Here is a 24,427-nt window from a genome sequence, read left to right as displayed (position 1 = left end):
ACAAACTCCATCAAAACTCAGGGCCAGGTCGGGGCAGGAGGAAACCAGAAACACAAAGATGACAGTGAAGCCGGAAGATCATGAGGGACACTGTCTCCAGATCTGTGACAGATGCAGCCCCATAGTACCTTGGGTGGAATCAAACAGCACTTTCAGCTCACCTTCCTCACTTGGTGTCGGCAGTGTGTGGACACAGAGGCTGAAAATAACCGGGAAACCATAGGGCCTCTGCCAGGGGACGGACTGCTGCTGCTGCTGTTGCTGCTGCTGTTGCTGCTGCTGTTGCTGCTGCTGCTGCTGCTGCTGCTGCCCTTTGACCCCCATAGAACATAGGTGATGGAGGCTCCTGGATTCCGCTACCAGGTAAGGATCACATCTCTATGGCTACTCTGAATTACCTGTAGTTGTGGCCAGTATGGCCCAAAGGAAGGCCTGCCTTGGTGAAATGCTTTGAACTGGAAGTTTGCAAGCTTCTCCCTTAGACTCTAGTGGTCCCAGTGTCTTCAGTTCCAGTTCTCGATCCAAATCTAGTGCCAGAGGCATGGCTGGTTCTCTCCTGCCTTGGCTTTCTCCTGTTAGGGCAGCACAGGGGCAGATGCAGGGTCTTGAGCAAGCTCTGATCAACCTGAGCTGGCTGTGGCATGTTCTTGTAAGAATCCTGAAGAAATTAAGGGGGGTTTCTTACAGTTGAGTGATTTGGGGGCCTCTGAGCCAGGCTGGGGAATCTGACTGAGATCTTGACAAAGTAAAGCCTTAAATTAAGCACAGGTTCTGTGTGCGAGTATGACCACTTGTGTGGGTTCCTGCAGCACTGAGGTGTGGAATCCTAGAGGCTGATAAAAAAAATCAGGGAAATGGCCTGGAATCTTTCTCTGTTCCCCAGAATAGTAGTTGGGGAATCTCCATATTTGGTGGATGTTAGGTCTGAACAGTGATACCCATGACTTTTTATTTTTTTAAATGCTCTTTTAGAACAAACATTTATTTTCTGTATATGTAGGTAGGAATGTATACACATACACATATGCACCACATGCATGCAAGCACCCAGAGAGGCCAGAAGAGGGCACCAGATCTGGAATTGGAAGTTACAGGCAGTGGACCTGAACCCAGCAATATTCTTGAGGCAGAGGGATCTTTATGCTGTATACCTTAATATTCTAGTACAGCAAAACAGATGTAAAAGTAATTTTTATTCTCCTGAAGTAGTGTCATCGTCATCCCGGAGGCTTACTGCCTCTGTCTGCTAACCTAGACCTACTCCTGGAAGCTTCTACCCTCTGTGTATAAATCTTATCTAGGCCTAGAATGTTTTCTGCCTCCAAGAATCACTGCTGAATAAGCTCGCCTCTTCCCAGTTCTTTCTGAACTCTCACTGGATGGTTCAACTCAGCTGTTCTGACTCAAACTCCTCTACAAGCTGACAGATTCAATCCAGCTTTTCTGAGTTTCTGACTGAATTGTTCCTCTTTGCCTCATACTGACATTGGTAATATATTCTAATCCTCTGTCTCCTTCCCGTTCTCTGGCTTGTTCTCTCCCTGCAACCTGTCTCTGTAAAACTCTGATAAAACCGCCTCCTTCCTTCCTCCTCTGTGCTGCTCTCTTAAGTAGCTTCCCTTTTCTCTCTCTTCTCATGAGAGTTGGACAGCCTATCCTGTCAGTTCTTTCTCTGATTTGTCACTTTGTCTGCCACTCAATTAGACATCACTTTAAACATGGGTACTTCCCTCTATAAACTACCTTTATTGTTTGGGATTAAAGCTATATACTAAGGGTATGTCTGTATTCCAGACAGAGGGATTAAAGGTGTCTGCTAAGGTTGACCCACACCACGTCTAGAAGTGCCTCGCCCCCATAAACAACACAATCTCATGTTTTACAGTGTGATCAAATAACCTGCAGCAAAAGGACCTGTTGTATTCTTGCTCTATCTTTGTGGGAACTTGGATGCTTGTATTCTTGCTGTCTGCCTCAACTTTACCAACCTTGTATTCTCCCAGGGTTGCACTTCCCATGTGAAAGGGGAAGGTTGCCATGGGAAATAAGGCAGAATCAGGAGCTGTCACAGGCTCCTTTTCCACTGACAGTCACGGGATGCCTGACTAGCCAGCGCTGTTGACTGGTGCTTCCAAGACAGCAACGTTACGCCCTCCCATGGGGCTTTGAATCTACTCTATAGCCAAGACAGACCTTGAATCTGGGATACTCCTGCCTCAGCTTCCAAGCAGCTAGCTAGCATTATAGGCTTAAACTTCATGTCTGTGTAGTAGATTGTACAGAAAGAAGAATTAAGCCAGCCATAGTAGAACACATCTGTAATCCCAGGAGCCCACAGGAGCCTGAGGAAGAATGATTCCAAGGTAAAGGCCAACCTGACCTACATATAGAGCAAGAAAAGCCTGTCTTTAACAAAGAAGAATGACTTAAATGTTTTCTTACTGCCAACCAATGATTTAAAGGGTGACTTTGAAAATAAAATGAGTCTCCCCATTAAGAGTGCCCAGCAGATAATGGCTGTAATGATGGTCTCTGTTATGAGAGCATTACCCTCCACAAGGCACTCTGTAACGGGTGTTAGTGCTCTTAATAAAGGGCATCTTGAATCCCATGACTGAGCTGGTGTCTTCAAGCGTGAAATGGAAATGAGGCTAGTTATGGCCAGAACCAAGATCCCCGCCTGTGTTCGGGAACCTGCTTTGAATAGAGTACTGAAAAATAACTGCAGTGACTTTTCCTGAGATGAAGAGTCTGGAAATAATGGGAGGTTAGTCTCCAAGCAGAAGTGCTGGTGTATGGTTGGCATTTGGTGGGTCTGGTCCCTAGACATCTCTTCATTTGGGGACTTTGATATGGTAATGTGCTAGATATCCAAGTTTACTTTTTAAAGACTTATTTAGTTATTCTGTGTCTATGAATACTTTTCCTACATGTGTGTTTGCAAAAAGCATGCTTGCTGGATATCCTAGGAAGTCAGAAGGGACTGGAGTTACAGTTGTGAGCTGCCATGTGGGTGCTGGAAATCCAAACTGTCTTCTTCAGGATCTCTAGACCATTGTGCTGTTTTCCAGCCATAGATTCATTTTAAGGTCATCAAAGGCATCGAAACATTACATTTGTAGGTGGAGTAATTTTCATAAAGTAAACGACTTTGTAACTGACCCCTTGGATCGAAAACCTAAATGAGCTTCCAACATGCGTAACCCATGCCTGCCTCTGTGCTTTTCACTCCCCTACAAGTAGCCAGTGCCCTGGATCCTAATAACATGGGGAGTGTTGCCTATTTGTGAACTGAAGACTTTCAACCCATTTCTTGGTTCTTAGGACCTGTTAAAATGTGTCCTGGGAAGCCTCCCTGTCAGACATGTTGTTACGGTCTGAAATGAACCCAAACCACAGCTATTTTATTTTCAATGCAGGGTTTTTCTTATGTATTCTCAAAACTCATAAGAATACTTATGTATTCTTAATACTGTCAAAAAAGCCTTATTTTTTTTCTTGAACTGAAAATACTTGTGATATTTAATAAGGGCTCCAGAGATGTTTTATGGAAAAGGAGGGAATACGACAGTCCAGGATTGAGGGTTATTGGGCCTTGAGGAAGCAGAGCAAAGGCTGACATGGAGAAATGGTCCCCATGCCTCTCACAGCACGGAGCATAACTGGGCTAATTTCCTAGGTAGTGTTTGTGCTTGAAGTTCAAATCCTCTGAGAAGGAACCATGGAAAGACATCAATTGATAAGCTGTCTGGGTTAGTGAAAGCCATAATCGCAGGGGAGTAAATGTTTTCCTTCTTTGTTCCACATTACAAGGTCACTCTGACATGTTGTACTAGAATCTGAACTGAGCTTTAGACGAACAACAAAGTTTGATTAATTTACAATTCTTAGTCCGACATAATAAACTTGTCTCAGAACAAGTTTACAACTTAACAAAGACTGGCTCTTATAAGGTACGTCTTTCTGTGTTTATGAGGGTTTAAAACAGCCTTTGAAAATAGGTTATTTCTTTTTTCAGTTGGCACTTCCCTTAACTTCTTATATTCAATCTTGTTCATTTTTCTTGGCATTTTGTGGAAATTAGGGTGGCTCTGGAAACTTCATCTGGATAAGTAGCTATGGACTCTAGATCCAGAGTATGTGTGAATGTATAACCAGGGTCTGTGGCCCTTTGATGGTGGCTGCTACAACCCATGTCTGTATCTTTGAGATGGTGGCTACAGTAACCTGGGTATGCAGCTCTCAGATGTTGGCTGCTATAACCACAGGCCTACAGCTCTTGGACAGAAGCTGCTTTTGTTCTGACTACACATTGTGCTCTGGTTTTCAGTGTTTTTAATTCGTCCTCTGACCAAACACAGATCCTGCCTAACTTGAGACAACAAATAGAAACAAAACAACAACTGCCACCACACTGCAGATAACAACTCCTCAGGTGACCCAGAGACTTATCTAGAAAGAACATTCAAAGTCTGTGGTAGGAAATTTTCTTTGGAAAACCTTAAACTGTGAGTTTCTTCTAGTCGGTGGGAGCTAGAGAAGAGAGTCTTTGTGATATTCTTTGTGGATTTCACATCATATACCCCAATCCCATTCATCTCTCCATTCACCCTTCACCCCCAAAACTTCCCTACCAAAAGAAAACAAACAAACAATAATAATAATAAATACCCAGTTTAAGAAAACTCATCTCACCGTGGAAGCCGTGATATGTCACACAATACACCCTTTTCCTAAACAGCTTTAACCGTAAAAGTTCATTGTGTTGAGTCACTGGTCTGACTCAGGTCTCTGCTACCTCGTCAATACTGGATCCTCATTAGGACTTGTCACGAATATCCTGTTGTTGCCCTGTGCCATGCAGCTTTGGGTCTGTAAGACCGGTCCTTTCATGGTCTCCAGCAGTTTATGGATGAGGTAGATGGGTTTATGGATGGGGTAGGCCAACTCAAAGCCCTGTCTCTGGGCCTGGATGGAAGCTAAGTTGGTCAGCCCACCAGCTCCCCTGCTCCCAAGCCATCAGGACCAGCTCTCGTGCACTGCCCTAGGTCAACAGCTTTGGTTGGCAAAGGTCTTGCAGCTATGAATAGGCGCCTGGTGCTGGAGAAGTGCACAGAATCACTTAAACTCATACCAGAGCCCTGGGCCTTAGCCTTCTGCATGTCTTCTGTGTTAAGATCCCGGGTGTGAACGATAAAGACTGTCATCAGAATCAACTCTGCTCTTAATTCTCCTCCAACAGCTGTTGTCTTTGCCTGAAGGATTTTGGATTTTAGTTAAAAAAAATAGCAAATGGAGGGTCAGGTGTGTGTCATAAACTTTCAGGAACACAGAAGTTCCGTAGTCCACCACCCATGTTTTACGGGTTGTTATTCTTTTCCTTCTCACCCACCTCTGTCTCTCCATGACCTATATACACACCCAACTCCAGATGATGACTAGGAGCAAAGATAATTGAAAAGGCCAGCAGGATGTGGTGGCACATAATGTAATCTAGAACTCGGGAGGAGAGGCAGGAGGACCACTGGAAGTTCAAGGCCAGCCTGCTCTGTATAGCAAGAAAAGGAATGAAGACAGGATGAGAGGGGATGAAGCCCATGGAACTTGATTTTTGTGACCTCAGTTAAATGAATTATTTTTATTCTACCTTTTGTTTTATTTGCTTGTTGGCAACATGTGACCCTATAGCCCAGGGTGCCCCATAAATGATTGAGTTTGAGTTCCTGTGCAACCATACAGAAGTCAGTAAGTGGTGTTGATAACAGTCATTTTATGTATTCTTTGAGTTACTTCATTCAAGATGCCAAAAATTGGCATTGAGAATGGTAAAGATGTTTCTCTGTTGTACATGTTCAAAAATTCTTAAGCACGGCAAAGAACTTCCACATGTTTGTCTATGTGAGCATGCTGCTTTGCTTAGTTCTTTCACTACTTTTTAAGATGTTAGGACCATGCATCTCGATACTAACCCACTCCCACTTTGCTGTTCATACAGAAGGATTAACAAATCTGGGCACCTGAGACTGCTATCCCCATTTATAAGAAGAAAGTGACTGGCTGGAGATGGATGGTGTTAAGAAAATTTGTACCAAACCACATATCCAGGCAGATTTTCTATGGCAGATTCATGTTGAGAAAGAGTACAAAGATGAACTGAAACCTCTGAAAGATCGTGCAAAGCACACTGAACTAGTCTCTTTGAGTGGAGAACGAACTTAATTATTTTGCCTTATTAACCTTATCCTAACTAGAGGAGAAGATACAACAAGAATAGAGCCTAGGTAGCCATTCATTTACTGTTAGATCAAAACAGATGAAGAAATATCTGCTTAGGCTACAATAGTCATCCAGATAAAATGAACCCTTCCGAAATAACAGGCTGAGGCACTGGGGTAGAACCCTGAAGCTCTTCATCTCCTGTAGGCCTGCTGTTATTCTGCTGTTTGCCAAAGTGTGTGTGCAGGGTTCCCCTGCTGGATGATGAGTTCTCTGAGGAATAGCAAGGGGTGGGAGGCATCAAGGATGCACTCACAAACTAATGGGTTAGATGTGACTATATCAGAGATTTCACTCTGTAAATGCTCATTTTCCCCCCACTAATGAAACAGAGAGAATAAGCAAGACACCAGATGTGCCCTTGAATGAAGCTAGATGAAAAGTGAAAGGCATGTCCCAGTAGGATCAGCAAACTGTTCTTTGCCAGACTTTAACCATGGGTTCCGAATCTAATCATTTCTCCCAGCAAGATAAATGGCTGGCTAACTGACTGAGGCTTCAGGGAACAGGTCTTCAGGTGCGTTGCAACTCAGCAGCTGTCCTAGTTTCATTTCTGTCACTTGTTTTAGCTCACAGTTCCCAGTCACTGTCTATTAGTGAGAGAGAGAGAGTCAAGGGAACTCTGAGCAGTCAATCAAAACACAAACACATCGAGAGCATGAAGAAACTGATGAAACCCATGCTGCCTGCTTGCTTTTCTCTTGGCTAGCTTTCTTTACTTACACACTGCAGGATCTAGACAATGAAACGGTGCTGCCCTCAGCCAGAGTGGGCCTCTTTACCTCAGTTAGCACACTTCCTCAACTGAGTCTCTCTTCTCAGATAGGTCTAGGTTGTGGGATGACGACACTTACACTTATCACAGGAGCACATGGTGAAATCCACTGTGCCATTTCTGAGAACGCTTTGAATCTCCAAATTGATTTAAATTTCACCACAACAATCCTCTCAAGAAATCAAGAACACAGGACAAATTAAGTGTAATGAACTCTTTCCATTTTCACACAAGAACATGTATCCAACTGGAACAAGGACTGATTCTCTTTCTAAAATCCCAGATCACTGGTGCTCATGACAGTGACTCTCCCTTATGTAACATGGTCTGTGGCTTTCAGATCTTTTGAATTCCAGAATTTTGAATGTCACATGTTCTGTAACTGGGGCAAAGCTGGAACCCCAGAGCATTGATGCTGATTACACCCCTACTGGGTCATAGAGAAAAGCTGGAGTGTCTGTGGATGTTCAGAATTGCACTAAACATCAGTAAAGCCTTCCTGTTAGAACTGAGACTCAGTTCTACTTGGAAAGAAAGCCATAGTGAACAGAGAGTGACAGATAACCAACATTTCCTGGAACTAAGGTTTTATTTTTGCTTTGGGCATTTTCCAGGAAAGCAGCTCATACATGATTAAAAATGAGTTTTTGAGGGAGTTAGAAGCAGGAGGATCAGGAATTCAAGACCATTTCCTTTTGCTGCACAGTGAATTGAGGAACAGCCTGGGCTACAAGAAGACCATGCCTGAAGCAACAATAAGATGTTTGGCCTTTATTTTCCTAAGTTATATTATTGCTTTGAAAATAGGACTTTACAAAGAAATAGGTACTAACAGTAGGGACCTTGAGGAAAAAGTGAATTGGGCCGAACTTCCAACACAATCTAGTCAGGATGCCAGAAGAGACCATATAGTAGAGGGTGGTTCAGAAGATGACTAAAAGGGGAGCAAAGAGGAAAGGTAGAGGAGATGAATGAAAAAGAATTAAACAAAGCACACAAAGGACTTTCTCAAAGTGATGTAACTGCAAAAGGTTGGTAAGCATCTCCAGCCTTCATTCTTCAGCATGTAGGGGCAGACATGTTTCTGTCCAACAGAACAGACTTGCCACCACCAGTGGAAGGTTTTTGGCTTGTGGTCAGGAGAGAAGTGGGGGCAACACTGGTTGATAAGGAAACCTGGAAACACCTGCAGATGCCTTTGTAAGCATGGGTGCATACCTGATTCAGAAGTACACATAGGCCATTAAAGAGCTCTGAAGCTGAGATTGCTTTTGAGGCTAAATTCATCTAAGAGATGAAGTCACTGACTCATAAAGACATAACGTTTATCTAAGAAATCTTTCTTCCTAAGTGCAGCAGCCATTTAGATCTCTGACTAGTCCAAACTGTGACATGCTTTGCTCTAATTCAGATCACTACCTGTCTCCTAGAATACTGCCAGTCAAGCTTTCTCCTTGCATCTTGGAGTTACGAGAGTGAAAGGGTCATGGATTCTTCCTCTGTGGTTCCAGCGAGCCACTGAGGCTGGGCATCATGTGGTAGGGAAGTCCGTATATGAAGGGGCTGAGAGGGCAGAAGGCCCTACAAGCCATTGAATAAGGATATCAAAGTAGAGTCTGGGCTGCAGGACAGAAGCTGAGATGTTAGAGTTGCCAGAGCCGTGGGAGCTGTGAGAAAAGCTGTGTAAGAGAAATGGAATCACCCGAAGAGATTAAGAAAGGTGTGCTGTGGGCAGCAAAGCCACAGGAATTTGAAATTAAAGTCCCAGGCATTAGACATGGAGCTACAAGGACATAGTATTTGCCCTGATGGATCTTGGTCTTGCTTTGGTCCACCATTTCCGATGTCTTGTCCCTTCCTTTGCAATGGCAATATATATTCTGTGTCTTACATTAGAAGAATATTATTCACCTTTTGTTTTACAGGGAGTTACAATGAAGACTTGAGTCTCAGAAGAAATTTTAGAATCTGGACTTTTGAAGATGGACTAAATGTATTTTGCATTATGATATTTCTCACGAGCCTATGTGGGTCAGGAAGTAGCATGTGGTGGTTTGACTGGGAAATGTCCACCGTGTGGGTGTTGTGATAAATGCGCTGTGCACTTCTGCACTGTTCTTATAGTTGAAATGCGAGCTCAGTTTCCACCTCCTGCCGCTGTCATGGTGTTTTACCACAGTGACAGCGAAGTAACTAATGCATGCGAAATCAGTGAAAAGATGAAACTATCCCATCCCTAACCTATGTGCTCTCTGTATATCAGATTCTTATACAGAAAGATGTCTTCTAGAAAATATGCCTTTTTTATATAGCCTTTTTGGAAACTCTGACTTTGTTGTAGTATCACTGAAAGCATCCTGCAATTTTCTAACCTAGCATTTCTGTGATATGAAATTGTCAGCTAGAGCCTTATGGGACTGTTGTGTCTTTTCAGATTATAGCTAGCAGACCTGCACAGCTGAAATGGAAGTATTACTTCGTCCGTGCTGTGCATAACATCCTGTAATATAAAATGCCATATTTCTCCCTGCGGGAGATAACATTTCATGCAAGAGTAGCATTAGTTTCTTACTAATTCAAGGAAATAGTTGATCATTCTTCAACTAGTATTTTAATATCAATGACTAAAATGTGCTAGTGCTTTTCTTCTTTCTCCTTCTTGAACATAATTCCCTTCCTCCCTACAGATATCTGTGGGGCATCTGCTGTATGTAGGTCAGGGACCCAGTAAACCACCAAATGGACCCCAAACCATAACAAGGTTAAAGGGTAACAAGGAATAAGGCATTGTAAGGTACATTAAAATATATGTGGGATGGAAACGCCAAAGGGAGTGGAGTGAGCAGGGAGGAAGTTTCCAGGGGTGAAGGCCCATAGCTCTGTGTGTGTGGCTCTGTGTGTGTGTGTGTGTGTGTGTGTGAGAGAGAGAGAGAGAGAGAGAGAGAGAGAGAGAGCACAGGGAGGGAAGACAGGGATATGAGGGTGTGACACAAAAATACATGTGTCACAAATCAGCAAGCATGTTTCTGAACAGGTGACATTTATATGTTATATAACATGTTAATTATTACAAGAATTTCCAAGTCCTCCCAAAGCCTGCATGCAATGAGAACTGAGATGCTGCATGGGTCACATGGTCTAAGGTGTATTCTGACAACAGCCACCATGCTCATCCGCCACGTTCTAACCTAACTTACACACTGTATTTTAAAAACATGTTTTGAGCTTCTCTTTTATGTAAACATAAAGAAAACTCTCACATGGGGATATAAATTGCCCAGAGCCAATTGGCCAGCTAAGAGTTAAACCTTTGAGCCTCTGATTCATGACATACACTTCTAGGGAGAAAAGCTCCATGTAGCCTCAGGGCTGGGGAGATACCCCAGTCTATAAAGTGCTGGCCTTCCTTCAAGCAGCGAGATCTGTGTCTGAGCCCCAACACACATAAAAAGCCAGGTGTGATGGCACACAGGTTATTCCAATGCTGGAAGGCAGAGACAGGCAGATCTACTTGGCAAGCTCCAGGCCAGTGAGGAGCAGACAGCAAGGAGAATTGTTTCATCCCATGCTAAAACCTGTTTTAAAACATTGGCAACTGAAACTGGTGTGTGACGAGGCACGTGATTAGTGATGGGCAAGAAAGGGTGGGCCGCAGACAGTGTAGACAGCATTCGTCAAAGCGGATCTCAGAGGAGACGCACAGCCCTGTGTACACAGTGGGTCAGAGGAGACGCACACCACTCTGTGTAGCAAATGTTTTCATGTCATTAGAAATGGGAAACTGTGAGCTATAAGAATCAGTAATTGCCTCAGTAAATTTTTTCTTCATCAGAAAAAAGTTGGACAAGTAAACTTGGGATTTTCAATAGTTCTGAAAAATATTTAAGGCTTTATATTGGATATTTGTAAATCAATGCTGGAGGAGCTTGAATCTATAAAGATTATATTCTCCATATGCTATCAATTCATATTGATCAGAGTTAAAGGTAAAACAGATATTCAAGCCATTTATCTTCTGATTCTTTACCTAATAGCTGGCCAGCTGTTGACTAGGAGGGTTTTTGAAAGCAAATAACTCACAAAATTATCCGTTATCCTCTTTTGATCTCCTTACTTTGTTTCTTATGGCAGTGAGAAGGCTCCTCTGCCTGTCCTTCACAAAGTCGCAATGTTCCTGCAATGGGATCATTGGCTCTAACCTGAGGAGACCGGGTCTGATCAGCTGACTTAGCAATGACTTATAATGAGAAGAACATCTGAATAATCAACAAAGCGTCCTTGACTATGACCTTAACTTACCTCTAACCGCTTTCAGTATAGAACACAAGAGATTCTTTTATATTGGAGAATTCCTAAAATAAAACAAGGCGTGTGAGCCGAGACACAGCTCAGCTGGCAAGTCCTTCCCCAGGATACAGGATGCCCTGGGTCCCATCGTCAGCACCATGTAAGTTGGGGTGGGCACTCTGTAACTGGGGACAGAGTAGCAGGAGATCAGAAGTTTTAGCTCCATAATGAGTTCAAGACCTATAAAATGGTTTCTAATAAACTTTATTAATAATAATACAATCCAGCAAGCCCTCAATAATCAATCCACAGTCCTGTGGATTTATTTAATTAGCTCTATGCAATTCCTAGAGGATTACCCCTAATCTAACTTTCTATTTGCTAGACTGACTACTTTCCTAACTGTGCTCCTGAATATGTGCTGATTGATTCTCCCTGGCTTATTTCTGCTCTGCCAGCCTGCCCTCCTCAGGCTCCATTCCTCACAGACACATCCTCCTCGTCCACCACATGTAATGGAGCCCTCCTGTTCCTTCTGTCTTCCTCCTCCTCTTCCTCCTCTCCTTCCTCCTGGTGGTCCCTACCTGTGATTCCCAGCTCGGTAACCGAAAACTGCCTGCCTCTATTCCCTCCAGTAATTGGCTGTACCACTACTATTTAACCAATGGTTTTAAATTGGGGAGTAAGGTTTGTACAACAAAAGCTGGTATACATGGGAATTCGCTTGTCTTGGGGCAACCAGAGCTTGGGGTACAGAATTTAGTATTTAAATGATTATCATCACCAAACCAACCCCCAACAAAGACCAGCCTGGGCTACATGAGACTATATGAAAAACAACGGTGTGTGTGTGTGTGTGTGTGTGTGTGTGTGTGTGTGTGTGTGTGTTTTCTCTCAGATTAGTCCCCCTAGAGAAACAAGGAACCAGCAAGGATCACTGAGACCCCAAATTTTCCAATTTTAGGTGACCTGGAGTAAACTCTGTTTATTATAATAAACTTTCCATTCAATGGTTTCATGAGCCTCCATGTTTCTGAGCAGGCAGCACATGCTTGTGAACTGAGCATGCTCATGGTTGAGTTACCCCTGTACGCAAAGAGAAGTGATTCCTACGAGAATGTAGACGTTTCCCAGTACAAAATAGTAAAAGGTTTATCCTATACTTAAAATATGTGCTCAGTAGAAAATCAGATGTGATAAAAGTAGCAGTTACAAAGTTAATATACAGTTTCTGTGTTTTGATTTTACTACATACTAGTAACAAAACATGCTGAAATGGAATCAGAACCATCCTCTTTACAACATCATTAAAAAAAAACAGTCAAAACCAAAAAAATGGCATCTTGGCCAGGTGGTGGTGGTGCACAACTTTAATCCCAGAACTTGAGAGGCAGAGGCAGGTGGATCTCTGAGATCAAGGCCAGCCTGGTCAACAGAGCAAGTTCTAGGACAGCCAGGGCTACACAAAGAAACCTGTCTCAAAGAAAACAAAACAAAACAAAAAACCTAATAAAACTAATAAAAACAAATAAAAAATAAAACAAATAAAAAACCCAACACCTAGGAATAAATAAACAAGGTTTTTTTTTTTTTTTTTTTTTTTTTACATCTTAAAGAGGTTTATCTTTGTCTATCCAAGATAATTTGTGAACTACTTTGCCTGACAGGTTTGGCATGTATCTTTAATAATACTGCAGATGGGAACCTTACACTTCAGCTATAGACCACTGATTTCAGTGTGTTGCATTATATCAGGGGTATAATTACTACATTACCTGTTTCCTGACTAAGATTCCACAATGCTTCTTGCTCTATGTGCATGACCCACAGCAGCCTCTGAGGTTTTGGGTGTGTTTGTTTGAAACAAAAAAACAGCCTGAGATGTTGATTGTGTTTGTCTGGTGTTTTAGTCTTTGTGGATAATCTAGGAGTAATTGTTAAAACAGGTTTGGTAAGAGGAGGATAAATGTTTATCACTATATTCTCCATGAGACAGAGATAAAACAGTTGGGTCATTTATTTTCAAGCAATGTGAAATAAATAAAAAGCTATATATTTGGGTCTAGCCATGTGTCATATTCCTATTCTTGGCATATGATAAAACAGTTCGAGATTGCTTTCTTCCTTGGCCTTAGAAATCTTAACAAGGTTACTAAGTAATCTTGTTAAATTCATTACTAAACCCAATACCTTGGAATAAATGAGCAAGGAAATTGTTAACAAGATTATTTAGTAATATTAAGATTATTAGGAGTTAAAATTCTACATAATACCTTTACAAAGAAAAGAGATTATCTCAAAATACAGATCTAAGAGGCTTACAAGTAAAGGATCAGTAAGTATAAAGAAAGCCATGAAGAAGGTTTTGTCAGGCATTGGATGAGAAAGGACCATGCACAAGGGAGTCTTGCCCTGAAGTAGAGTGAGGGAAAGGCAGGGCGACTACATGTGTATCAAGATGAAGGCACTTCTGAAAGCCTTCCTCACGCTCCATTGTGCTTCTGATATTCAGAGCCTGTGACTGAGTGTGGATCTAGAAACTAACCTTCCTCGACAGGGAGATGCCTTTGAAGAGTTTCCACAGCAGAGATGTGGCTGCCCTAGAAAATGTAAGGAAGCAAGGTCCTCGGGAGTGCCACCCTCCAGTGCTAACAGTGATGAACAAAGAGACTACTCCAGGTGAATGTTCCAAAGCCCTGCATGAGGTCCCTCAGCCACCAGCAGTGTTGGGATGAACCAGTGTGTTTTGTGAGCAGCAACATTAGAAAAGGGAATTCTCAACATCCCCAGAAGGGGGATGTATCAGGTATATACGATTTCTATCAGCTGCTTTTACCGAAAATGGAGATTGGTGAGGCCAATGGTCTGTCCTCTCCCTTTAACGAAGTCCTGTTGTTATTTTTAAGAAGCCTTGAGTTATCTCTTATATATCTGAAGAGAAAGTTTGGTTTTTTTACTCAATACTGGAGCCACCCACTTGGTGTTGACTGTTAAAAAGGTATCCTCTACAAGTGGGAATGTGGGAAGGGGGAGCCTAGATGGTCCCTTGGGTCACTCAAGCAGGCTGAAAGGTTTCAAAGCACTCACTTCTGGTGGTCCCTGGGTGCCCCAGTCCAGCAGCAGGAAGAAATCTATTAGAAAAACTAGGGGTGACTGTAAGTCTCTAGTATGATAGGAAGGAAACGTTATTGGTCATCAATTCATTCCTGTGACAAAGAAGGGTTGATTTGGGCTTTCAGTTTGAAGGTCTCAGTCCAGGATTTCCTGGGCCTGTGATGGATCCTTACATGATGGCAAGGTAGAGGGACCAGGTGGATTTCTTCCTTAAAGCTCCACTTCCTAAATGTTTCCAGTTTCCTGTGTGCCTGCTTGTGCACGTGCGCGCTCTCTCTCTCACTCTCTCTCTCATTCACACTCACACACACCCATACCCAGAGGAAGGGGGAGGGGGAGGGGGAGACAGAGACAGAGAGACTAACCTGGCAGGGAGGTTCTATGATCAGGAGGTGTTTTCCCAGCAAGCAGCTTATTCATGTCACTTGGATATGTTGTCCCCTGAGATTTCCCCAAACATAGTAAACTCAACTGTATAGTTTGTGATAGTGGAGGGGACTGCATTCCCATTCTCTTCTGAAAAACTAAACCTTAAGAAATACATTCCCAGAAGTTAACATTTCTTACATGGCTACTTCATCATTTGATGGTTAATGGACTTCCTAGCTGTCAAATTATCTACTTACTTTTCCCTCTCAGCTTACACAGGCATCACGAGACACTTATTAAGTGTTTTACTCAAGTTGAAATTCATTAACTTTATTCTGTTCCCCCTAGCCACCTCATAATTAGATCTTCTAAAATGAAATTAGGTTAATTGAGTGTGGCATGTTAAGGATCTTGTGCTGGCTCCTCATGACCAACAAGTCCTTCTGGTATTGAAAGACCCTCTAACACTTGCTTTCACACTGTGCTTTTATTCATCAAATACCTATGATCACTATAAACATCAATCGGTTTACTCCTCATGATTACATTATAATCTCAAAAAATATGTAAAAGAAAACTGAGGCAGAACATGCCAAAGCTTACAGATTTTATTTATTTATTTATTTATTTATTTATTTATTTATTTATTTATTTTAAGATTCATTTACTTTTTTGTCAAAACGATTTTTCATTGGGGAAGGGCTCAGGAATCCTTCTTGGCTGCTGCCTTCCTCATGGCTGCCAGTACGTTGTTCAGCTCCTCCTACTTTCTCTTGTCTCAGATGTGCGTGCCCACCCTCTTCTTGATGAACTTGAGTGCACGCTTGTCCTTGGACACTTTGAGCAACTCCAGGGCGCGCTGCTCATGGGACATGAAGCAGCACACCTCCGGGATCATGTCCTGCACTAACCTGGTGAGGCGCCTGTGGTGAGGCTATGTCTTGGTTTGCTGATGTGGCCCTTGTTGAGGCCCACGGCCATGGGCTAGCGCAGGGCCATGGCTGCTGCTCTCCGATGGCAGTCTATTTATTTATTATATATAAGTACATTACAGATGGCTGTGAGCCACCATGTGGTTGCTGGGATTTGAACTCAGGACCCTTGGAAGCGCAGTCGTGCTCTTAACCACTGAGCCACCTCTCCAGCTTGCTCCCAGATTTTAAAGTTGGCAGACTCTGAACCATGCTTGGCTCAGCAGAGTGACTATGAGCCAACTCACAGACGACTTTGCACTGTTAGGGGTAGTGAGGAGCTTGTCCTCCGAGACCAGCAGTACACCCTACAGCACATGGGTGAAAATCACTGAGCAAAGACGCGAAGTTCTGAAACCACTGGGAAACCATAGAGGAACCATCAAGATGTTGATAGCTATTGTTTTCTGGTTGGTTCCTTCAAAACACGTAAGACAGGAAAAATTGACAAATGGAATTATAAAAAACTAATTTTTAAAACAATTATGTACAACAAAGAAAATCATCATCAGAGAAAAAAGACAACACAACGAAAGAGAATCTATCCATGGTTATTGACTGTGACCAGAAGTGGGTAGAATCCAGCAGACTCTAACCACAGGGCCGTGACTGTGGAAAAGGCATCTGACCCTAATCTGTTACCAGGGAGAATCCTGAATCATTTCAAGGAGGTCATTTCTAGATTGTCTCGATTTTGTTTTCAACAATATTCCAAGAAGGATATTGAATCAAATCTGGGTTTGATTCCCATCTAAAACCAGCAACAGTGAGGACAGACAACAGAATCCCACCAGATCTGCACCTGGGTGCCATCTAATGTTAAAACGAGGATGTGACAACAGGTTCTCTCAGGAGAAACAGGCTCAAAGTTTGTGTAGAGTATCTGACCCCTGGGTGCACATGTGTCACACCACCTTGCACCAAGAGTTTTTAGGGAACAGTGAGCTTGTCTAGTACTCAAAGTGCCAGAAACTGACCATGCAGTAACCTGCATGGGCAAAGCCTCAGTGAGAAGCTGAACTCATTAAAGGAAATTTGGTAATCTTTTTTTTTTTTTTTTTTTTGGTTCTTTTTTTCGGAGCTGGGGACTGAACCCAGGGCCTTGAGCTTCCTAGGCAAGAAATTTGGTAATCTTAAGGAAAATACAGAAAAGTCTCAGTATCTTATTGAGAATCTCAAAAAGCTGAAAGCAACTGAACAATTCCCAAGATGAAAAATATTCACGGTAAAATTGAAAATGTCATGGGAGCCATCAAAAACAGATTAGACAGAACCAGTGAGCTTCAAGATGGGCTACTTAAAATGCATGTTTGGAGACAAACGAATGAGGAAGGAAAAAGGCTTAATGGGAAAACTGGGAACTACTGCAACATCATGGACCTAAGTTCTCATATAAATAAGAAAACTCAGATTTTCAAGCTCCAAGCTGGTACATGGAAAATGGCAGAAGCCCATAAATGACAATGATGAGAATGTGTTCCAGCTAAGTGTAGCTCACACCTGTGGGGTCATATTTATACTCCTTCATCACTGGTCCTTTCACGTGTTTACTATAGCAAGGCATCCTTTTACCTGTGTCTGCTTCAGGAAAACATCCTTTCACCCGTGTGCCCCGGCAGACCATCATTCGACATAACAGACTTTCCAAAGAAACCAGAAGTTTCCACTTACATACCTGTAATCCCAGCACGCAGGAGGCGGAGGCAGAAGAACTGCTCTAAGTTCAAGGCCAGCCTGGGATATAGGTAAAGTCTGTCTCAACAAACAAAAACTAGTAAATACAAATATGAGTGGAAAGTTAGTAGTCACTGGTAGCTGAAGCCTGTGGTAAAGAGGCTCTGCGTGCAGTCAAGAAGCTGGGCAACAGTTTGAGGATAGCTAGGGAGTAGAAACAAACACAGAAGACTTGATCCAGTTGAATTTGAGGCTGGTAATGAGGTTCGTTTTTCTATATATAAAGAATGAATAGATTTGCACTAGGAGTAAGACACAAAGTCCACTTGAGGTACATGTGAGCCTTAAAGAGTACTCAGTTTCTCTTACTTTTGTTATTAACTAGCTAAAGATTGCACCCAATCCACAGAGAAGTATAGAGAGGTCATGAAAATACACTTTGAACATTTTTACCCTACTCTATAAAACCTCTCTTCAATAAGTGAGACATAATGGGATGGGGTCTCTCAAAAGCAGACTGTTTCCCAGATATAACATCACCAATAATATGGAAATTAACCTATGAGGTCAGGCAGGTCATCCTAGCAGCATAGCTCAGTGGTACAGCTTCGCTTGTATCAGGCCCCAAATCTGATCCCAAGCACCAAACAAAACAACAACAAAACAAAAGCATGATAGAAAACCAGAGAAGCAAACTGTTGATTGATTGGTTAACAAGTTTCACTCTCTGGGAAAAATTAACTTTTATGCTTGCTAGTTTTGAAAATTGTTATTTTAAAAATAGCAGGGTCAAATTGTTTAGTTTTGACATGCTGTGAAACTCAACTCTCAGGGGATAGTTATTACCCTAAAGGAAACTGACTCTGGAGACAAGGGATCAGGTGTAACTAAAGGAACAACAGCCTAGCCTCTATCCAAGCAAGAGCCTGTCACTTCACACCTGGGGATGGGGACAGAAAAAGGGACACAGAAGAGCTGCCAATAAATCTACAGCTAAGTTTGCATTTTAGACTTCTAGTAACACATTATTAAGCCCATTTCACGGATGAGGGGATGGAGATACAAAGAAATGCAATATGCTCAAAGTCACACACTATTAACATGTTAGATTGGATTTTTAATTTAGGAAATCTTGGCTTGAGGCTGTGTTTAATCCCATTCAACCATGAACCTTAAGTCAAGTAGGAATTTATGATTAATTGTAGTAATCTTGAAAGCCTGGAGATTAAATTGCCACCAGAGGGCATGCATTTGTCCTTAGTTTGAGCGATGAAATTCCCCTTCTTAGTAAAGGGATATACACAAAGTGAAACACTGTGATTTGAATGGTTGGTGTACAGTTTAGTACTTATTGTAGTCAAGATTTCCCAGTCTCTTTCTTTTTGGTAGCTGTTAACTAATCCTTACCTACCAACCAAGTAAATAATAGTAGTTCTTTGCAACAGTGTTGGTAGGATTAAATAGCGAAAACACAAAAAAAAGCACTTCAAAAAGTGATCTCTGTGTAAACATTCGTAATAAATACGCCTTTCTTATAACTTTTTTTTCTTTCTTTTGGGTAATCCCGAGTTTTAAGTGACAACGCGTGACTCTAAAATTTGGTAGCAAATGGGTGGAAAGGGAGCTGGAATGGGCTTCCTTTCCAGCATTTCGGAGCCAACTTCTTTTCCAAAGCCGCTCTATTTCGTCCTGTGCTGTGAGGGGCAACGGACTACACTATCTTGCTTTGTTGTGTAGCTTACATGTAAAGAAACGTTAAGCACACTGACCGAACAATTGAAGCTGTTCCCCAAGCCCGACAAGGGACGTTTAGGTGTTCTTGACCGGAATAAATGAAGACGCAAAGCTATTGGCCGCTCAACCACCTGAACCACACAGTGCTGCCCGCGCCTTAAGGTGCCTAGTGACCAGTTCCGGTCTGTAGAGGTGAGAGCCTTTCTACTCGGTGGGTCTCCGCGTCAATCGGAAGATAACTTCCCTTCCTAGAAAGGGACATGCCTCGTGGTTTCACTTCGTTTCCACGTAGCCACGCCCCTTTCAGGTTGACCGCGCCGTTTGATTACGTCACCCACCATCAACACAGGAAATATCGCGAGTTCTCCACTTGCGGTCCCTTCGGACACAGTCAGCGGTGAGAATTGCCCTTGTTCTCGCGAGATCTTCGTGTGCGCCCGGCTCGGGCGACCCGGGCTTCTGTGAAACATGGCGGTCGGCTGGGACCGTACCACTGGGTAGGACGCTAAAACCCCGCCGGGGCCGTTTCCTTCGGCGGTTCCGGGCGGACGGGGACGTGGGCACGGCTGAGGGGTTCCCAGGCCTGGTGCTGGCCTGTGCTCTCCGTGGCTCTGAGGAGCAGCTGGCCGCGGAGCCGCTCCGCTGCCTGGGGGCGTTCTTGCCGAGTGCCGCCGGCGTCCGTGCCCCGGGGCCGGGGAGCTTCGGTGCTCGGCTCCGCACGGGTTGGCCGCGCCCTCCGTTGTCTCGTCCAGGCTGTCGTGGACAGCAGCAGCCCCGCCAGCACCGTGCTTTCTCTCGTCCTTTAAGTTAAAAACCAGGCCGAGAGAGAGGCCGGGGCGGGCGCAGACGCCAAGGCAGGTGGTATGGGTGTCCCGTTTGTCAGCTGTTGACCCTTTCAGGAGGCGGTGGCTCAATTTCTGTTACCGGACAGCTGTGGGTATCGTAGTCTGGATCTCAGAGATCCATGGGCAAACGTTTTATTAACTTTAGGTGTGCAATTCAGTGCCCTCGACTATAGGCAAGTAACAGCTGTTTCGGTGTTTCGGGATAGGCTTTCTTTCAGAAGCAATTAAAGACAGTTAAAATAGACATTCTTCATTGGTTTGAGGTTGTAATTCCGACTTTCACTTCTTCAGCCTCCAGTGTGCGTATTTGCCTAGGATCTGTCTGCCTACCTTTCTTGTTAGTTGTCTTAAGTTACTATTCCAGCTTGTAGAGGAAGATCCTAAGAAATAGGAATTCCAGGCTTTTGTAGTGAGGGTCGGGGGAAGGAGCTTTCTGATAGTAAACTTTACTGCTTTGCTGAGTATTGCACATTATTTCGCCTCATGGGATACACATTACAGAAACGTGGCAAGTTAGGAGGTCTCTGAAAGGAAGTCCCTGTAGTCTAGGACAAGAGCAGCAAAGATTTAGAAAATAGCATTTACTTTCACCAGGGTTTGTCATTTAAATAATAATTCATTTATAAACAGAAGTTGGTTTTAGACTGTGTTACAAATTCTTTTTAATAGTTTTCCTAGGTTTTAATTCTGTTTTAATGGCAGAGATCTTATCTTTTGACTTTTGTGCCCTAGTTTCCTCCCCAATAAAACGAGAGAGTTACCTCAAAAAGCTAGGGAACTCCTTCAGTAGAGACTGAAGAAGGTATTTGAAAAAATAGTTTCTTTCTAATCCCTAAAATTGATTAAACGTTTGAGTGGGTGTGTTTAACAGGAATTCTAAACACTTGTCCTCGATTTGGAAAACTGCTACCTCTCTTTAATGCAGAGTAATTTTTCTCTGCTTCCCCATGTACAGTCTTACTTATAACAGTACTGCCTCCTAACTTGTTAAAGATACTCTTGCTCCTAGAGAACATATTTCAAACTTTGTGCTGTTGACCTTTCCTCTCTATTTTGTATCTCCTTGTTTCAACTTTATGCACTTTGATTGAGTAGATACTGTTGTCCTTCCTGCCTGTTGCTGGGAGCACTGCCAGAGTCCAGCTGGAAAGATGCTTGTTGGTAGTCTCGCTCTCTTAACATTTCTCCGTTAGTTTACACCATCTTCAGTTTGTGGAATTATCCACTCAGGTACTCACACTTTCTAACATCCTGATTATAAATACATCTCAAATATCTTTTCTGAAAAGTATATTTATTAAACACCCACTTCTATTTTGATTAATAACTGGCAGCCCATATGTCCTACCCTTTTAGATAACAATATGGAAGGAATTCTGAGTTTAGGACCTTCAGATTTGTCATAACTGCTAGTAAGAAGTCCCTAGAAGAGAGTTTGCTGATTGGTTTGTGTTTTCCAGATCACAAAACTTGTACAGCATATTACTTGCTTTCCCAGGGAACTTTTTTATCACTTAGAAAGTTATAAGATTAGACCTATGTACTATAAACTGGGAGGCTTGAAATAGTGGAATTTTTTTTATTCTCTTCAGATATTAGAACTCAAAGTTCAAAACCAAGGTGCTCTCTCAGAAGGTATGGGACAGTGTGCTTCCTTGTTTTTCTGGCTTCTGAGTAACCCATGAAAAAGAACATTCTGCACTCAGCCTTTGCATATCACTCTCTCCTGCATATGGCCTTGAAAGGACATCAGTCTTTAATTTGGGATCATCCTAATCCACTATGATTTCATCTAAATATGTTTTCAAAGGCCCAAATATTTCCAAATAAGGTTCATTTACAAATACCGTGGCCTTTGACTTCAGCATATCTCTTTGGTGATATAATTCAACCCACAATGCAGTGGTAAACTAATCATTTACTATTACAATAAATAGAAGGTGACTCAAAATATTTGTAATAGAAGATAAAGTGTTCTCATGTCTACATGAGTGCAGTGGTACAGGTGTCCCCCTCCCCAATAAATTTCATTAAGTAAGTTTCATTTCAAAATATTCTTTCCATTTTGTTTGCAGAAATAATCTAACATAATTGAGTATTTTCAGTTCTGTATCCTGTTCTCATCATGTCAGCATAAAGATGTTTGTTATATATCTTAAGCAGTTGTTAATTATTGTCTTACTACTATCAGCATATTCTTGAAGTTTTATTTTTGTTAAATATACAAACAAAGGGATATAGCAAAGGAACCAGATGTAGTATTAGAGATCACTGTCTACAGTAAACAGAAGCATCATGCAGAGACCCCCTTTTGTGAAACTGTGGTCATGGATACAAGAGTAATGCCAGGAAAGCTGGGTTTGAAGATGGACATAGATATAGTGTTAGTTTTACTAAGTAAGTATATCTAAAGCAGTGTTCTCTACTGTATACACATAGGTGGTTTGCCTGGGTAGTGCATACACACACACCACACGTGGGCATGGTGCCTTTGGAGATATCAGATGATGGTGGGATGAGAAAAATAAGATGATTGCTGATTGATCCAGGTGCAGAGGCCATAGGGAGCTGTAGATGCATCTCAGTGCAGAGAGGCTGGCAACAAGTCCTGGAGACAGGAGCACTGGGATTTGGATCAGACTTTGCCAGACTGCTTGGGACTAAATCTCTGCTCTCCATAGGACCACTTGCACCTTCCTGGGAAAAATGTTTGATTGTTCATTTATAAGAAGGAATAAAAGTGTTGTCATTGAAGAATCAAGCTCCTATGTAAAGGACATTGAGTTTTACTGAGTTAGCTGTCGATTGTTTAGGGGAGGCAGGCGCTAAAGAGAAGAGGTAGGGAGAGAAACATGACCTGACTTTCTTACCTTGAGAGTCTTAGGAATGAAGTATTGAATGGGAATTACAACATGAGGATTTCATAAAAAGCAGGTTAATTTTAATTTTTAATCAGTTGGGTAGCATGTTCATGTCATAACAGTGGCTTTATACTGTGACAAGTGTTAGAGGTTGAATGGCTTTCTTGGAAGAAGTTGTAAGTTGTGAGGTTGCTGGGATGGGATAGAAGCTGTAGAGTGACAGCCTGTTTCCTTCTAAAATGACAGTCCCGGAAAAGAATCATGGCAGAAGCTTGAGACAGAGTAGTAGCCAGATGAGGGAGGAAATGCGTGATTGTGTGTGTTTGGGAGGTTGGTGAAACTTAACAGATGCTTGCCATACTTTCATATGTATGTTAAAAGGAACTACTAATTAAGTGTATTATGAAAATACACTTAAGTTTTGGAAGTAGAATCCCCTATTCATCTTTTCAGTAGTTATAATACAGCCATTGTTTAAAAGCTGGTGATTCTATATTGAACAGTGAGAAATTCTTCCTATGGATAGTGTTTTTAAGTATTCATTTACCCAGATTTGACACTATTTAGATTTGCAGTCTGTGCTACTTTGTGTGTTTTCCTTCCTTCCCTTAATACTTACAGGCACTGGCACTGCAAAGGTGAAGTTAGACATGAAGCTTTCTTTGACTGTCCTGTGGAGAAAATGGAATGTGCAGTCCCTGGGTAGAAACCGTTCTAGTCATATGAGGCACAGAAGAGTAAATGGGATCAGTCCTTAGGAAAGCTGAGGGAGAGGACAAGGACTAATTCTGGCAGAGAGGAAAGAATGAACATTGATAGGTTTTCAGTGTTGCTGGAACTTAGACTGCAAGATATTTGATTTGATGGCCTTGGTTTGTGAAGGATTCTGTAAGCCATGTTAGGATGGTCAAGGGAAAATAGACAGGAAAGTAGAAGGCCGGTGTTGAGTATTTCAGTGGTGGACCACTAGGAAAGAAAAATATATAGTAGAAGGCAAGGCGGTAGTTTTCTGAAGGATTGGAACTGAAATGAAGATTCGAAGGAATCCAAAATATGAATGAAAAATGAGGGAATCCCTTGGAAAAATGAGCATCAAGTCTGATTTCAAAAGCCTGGGTTTTGAAGTGGTTTGGCTTGTCAGCTTTTGGTTTTGAGATTGGGGTGCTCACTGAGTTTCAAGGAAAGAGGCTGCTTCATGAGAAAGGAGATCTCTCTCTCCCCTCCCTCCCTCCCTCCCTCCCTCCCTCCCTCCCTCCCACCCTTCCACCCCCCCGCCCCCACACACACGGGGTCAGGGTGAGAGTATGAATATAAATGTAAATATGTTCTAAATAAGGCTACAATATGAAGTGTTTCTTGGGCTTAGTACCTCCAAAGATAACAGCCCCCAAAGCCAGTTTAGTCAGAACATGAGAGAGGAATAAAATTTAAACTCAATAGACAGAGACATCACATTCCTTTAAATTGTGAGCTAGGTGTGAGTTTGGGGCGCAGCAGTGCTTTTCTTTGAAACGCATGAAT

General features: G+C 42.5%; 1 protein-coding gene and 1 long non-coding RNA gene across 12 annotated transcripts in view; one reads left to right on the top strand and one right to left on the bottom strand.

Annotated features, from left to right (window-relative positions):
* Positions 1-15,420: 15,420 nt before the first annotated feature.
* On the bottom strand, positions 15,421-19,496 carry LOC147995158 (uncharacterized). Its single transcript, XR_015687169.1, has 2 exons — positions 19,236-19,496; positions 15,421-16,210 (listed from the first exon to the last, which is right to left on the bottom strand). It is a non-coding gene; the product is annotated as an uncharacterized LOC147995158 (long non-coding RNA).
* The window catches only part of Ergic2 (ERGIC and golgi 2), a 32,332-nt gene continuing 27,197 nt past the window's right edge, over positions 19,293-24,427 (top strand). For 3 of the 11 annotated variants that reach the window (XM_087657085.1, XM_087657083.1, XM_087657081.1), the window contains exon 1: positions 19,645-19,697. The gene's annotated coding sequence lies outside the window, so the exon portion shown is untranslated. 11 annotated transcript variants of the gene reach the window in all.

The sequence above is a fragment of the Rattus norvegicus genome, chromosome 4 (assembly GCF_021556685.1).
Source record: "Rattus norvegicus strain SHRSP/BbbUtx chromosome 4, alternate assembly SHRSP_T2T, whole genome shotgun sequence".
NCBI classification, from domain to species: Eukaryota; Metazoa; Chordata; class Mammalia; order Rodentia; family Muridae; genus Rattus; species Rattus norvegicus.
Note: the sequence above shows the minus strand (reverse complement) of the source record. Positions and strands in the feature narration are given on the sequence as shown.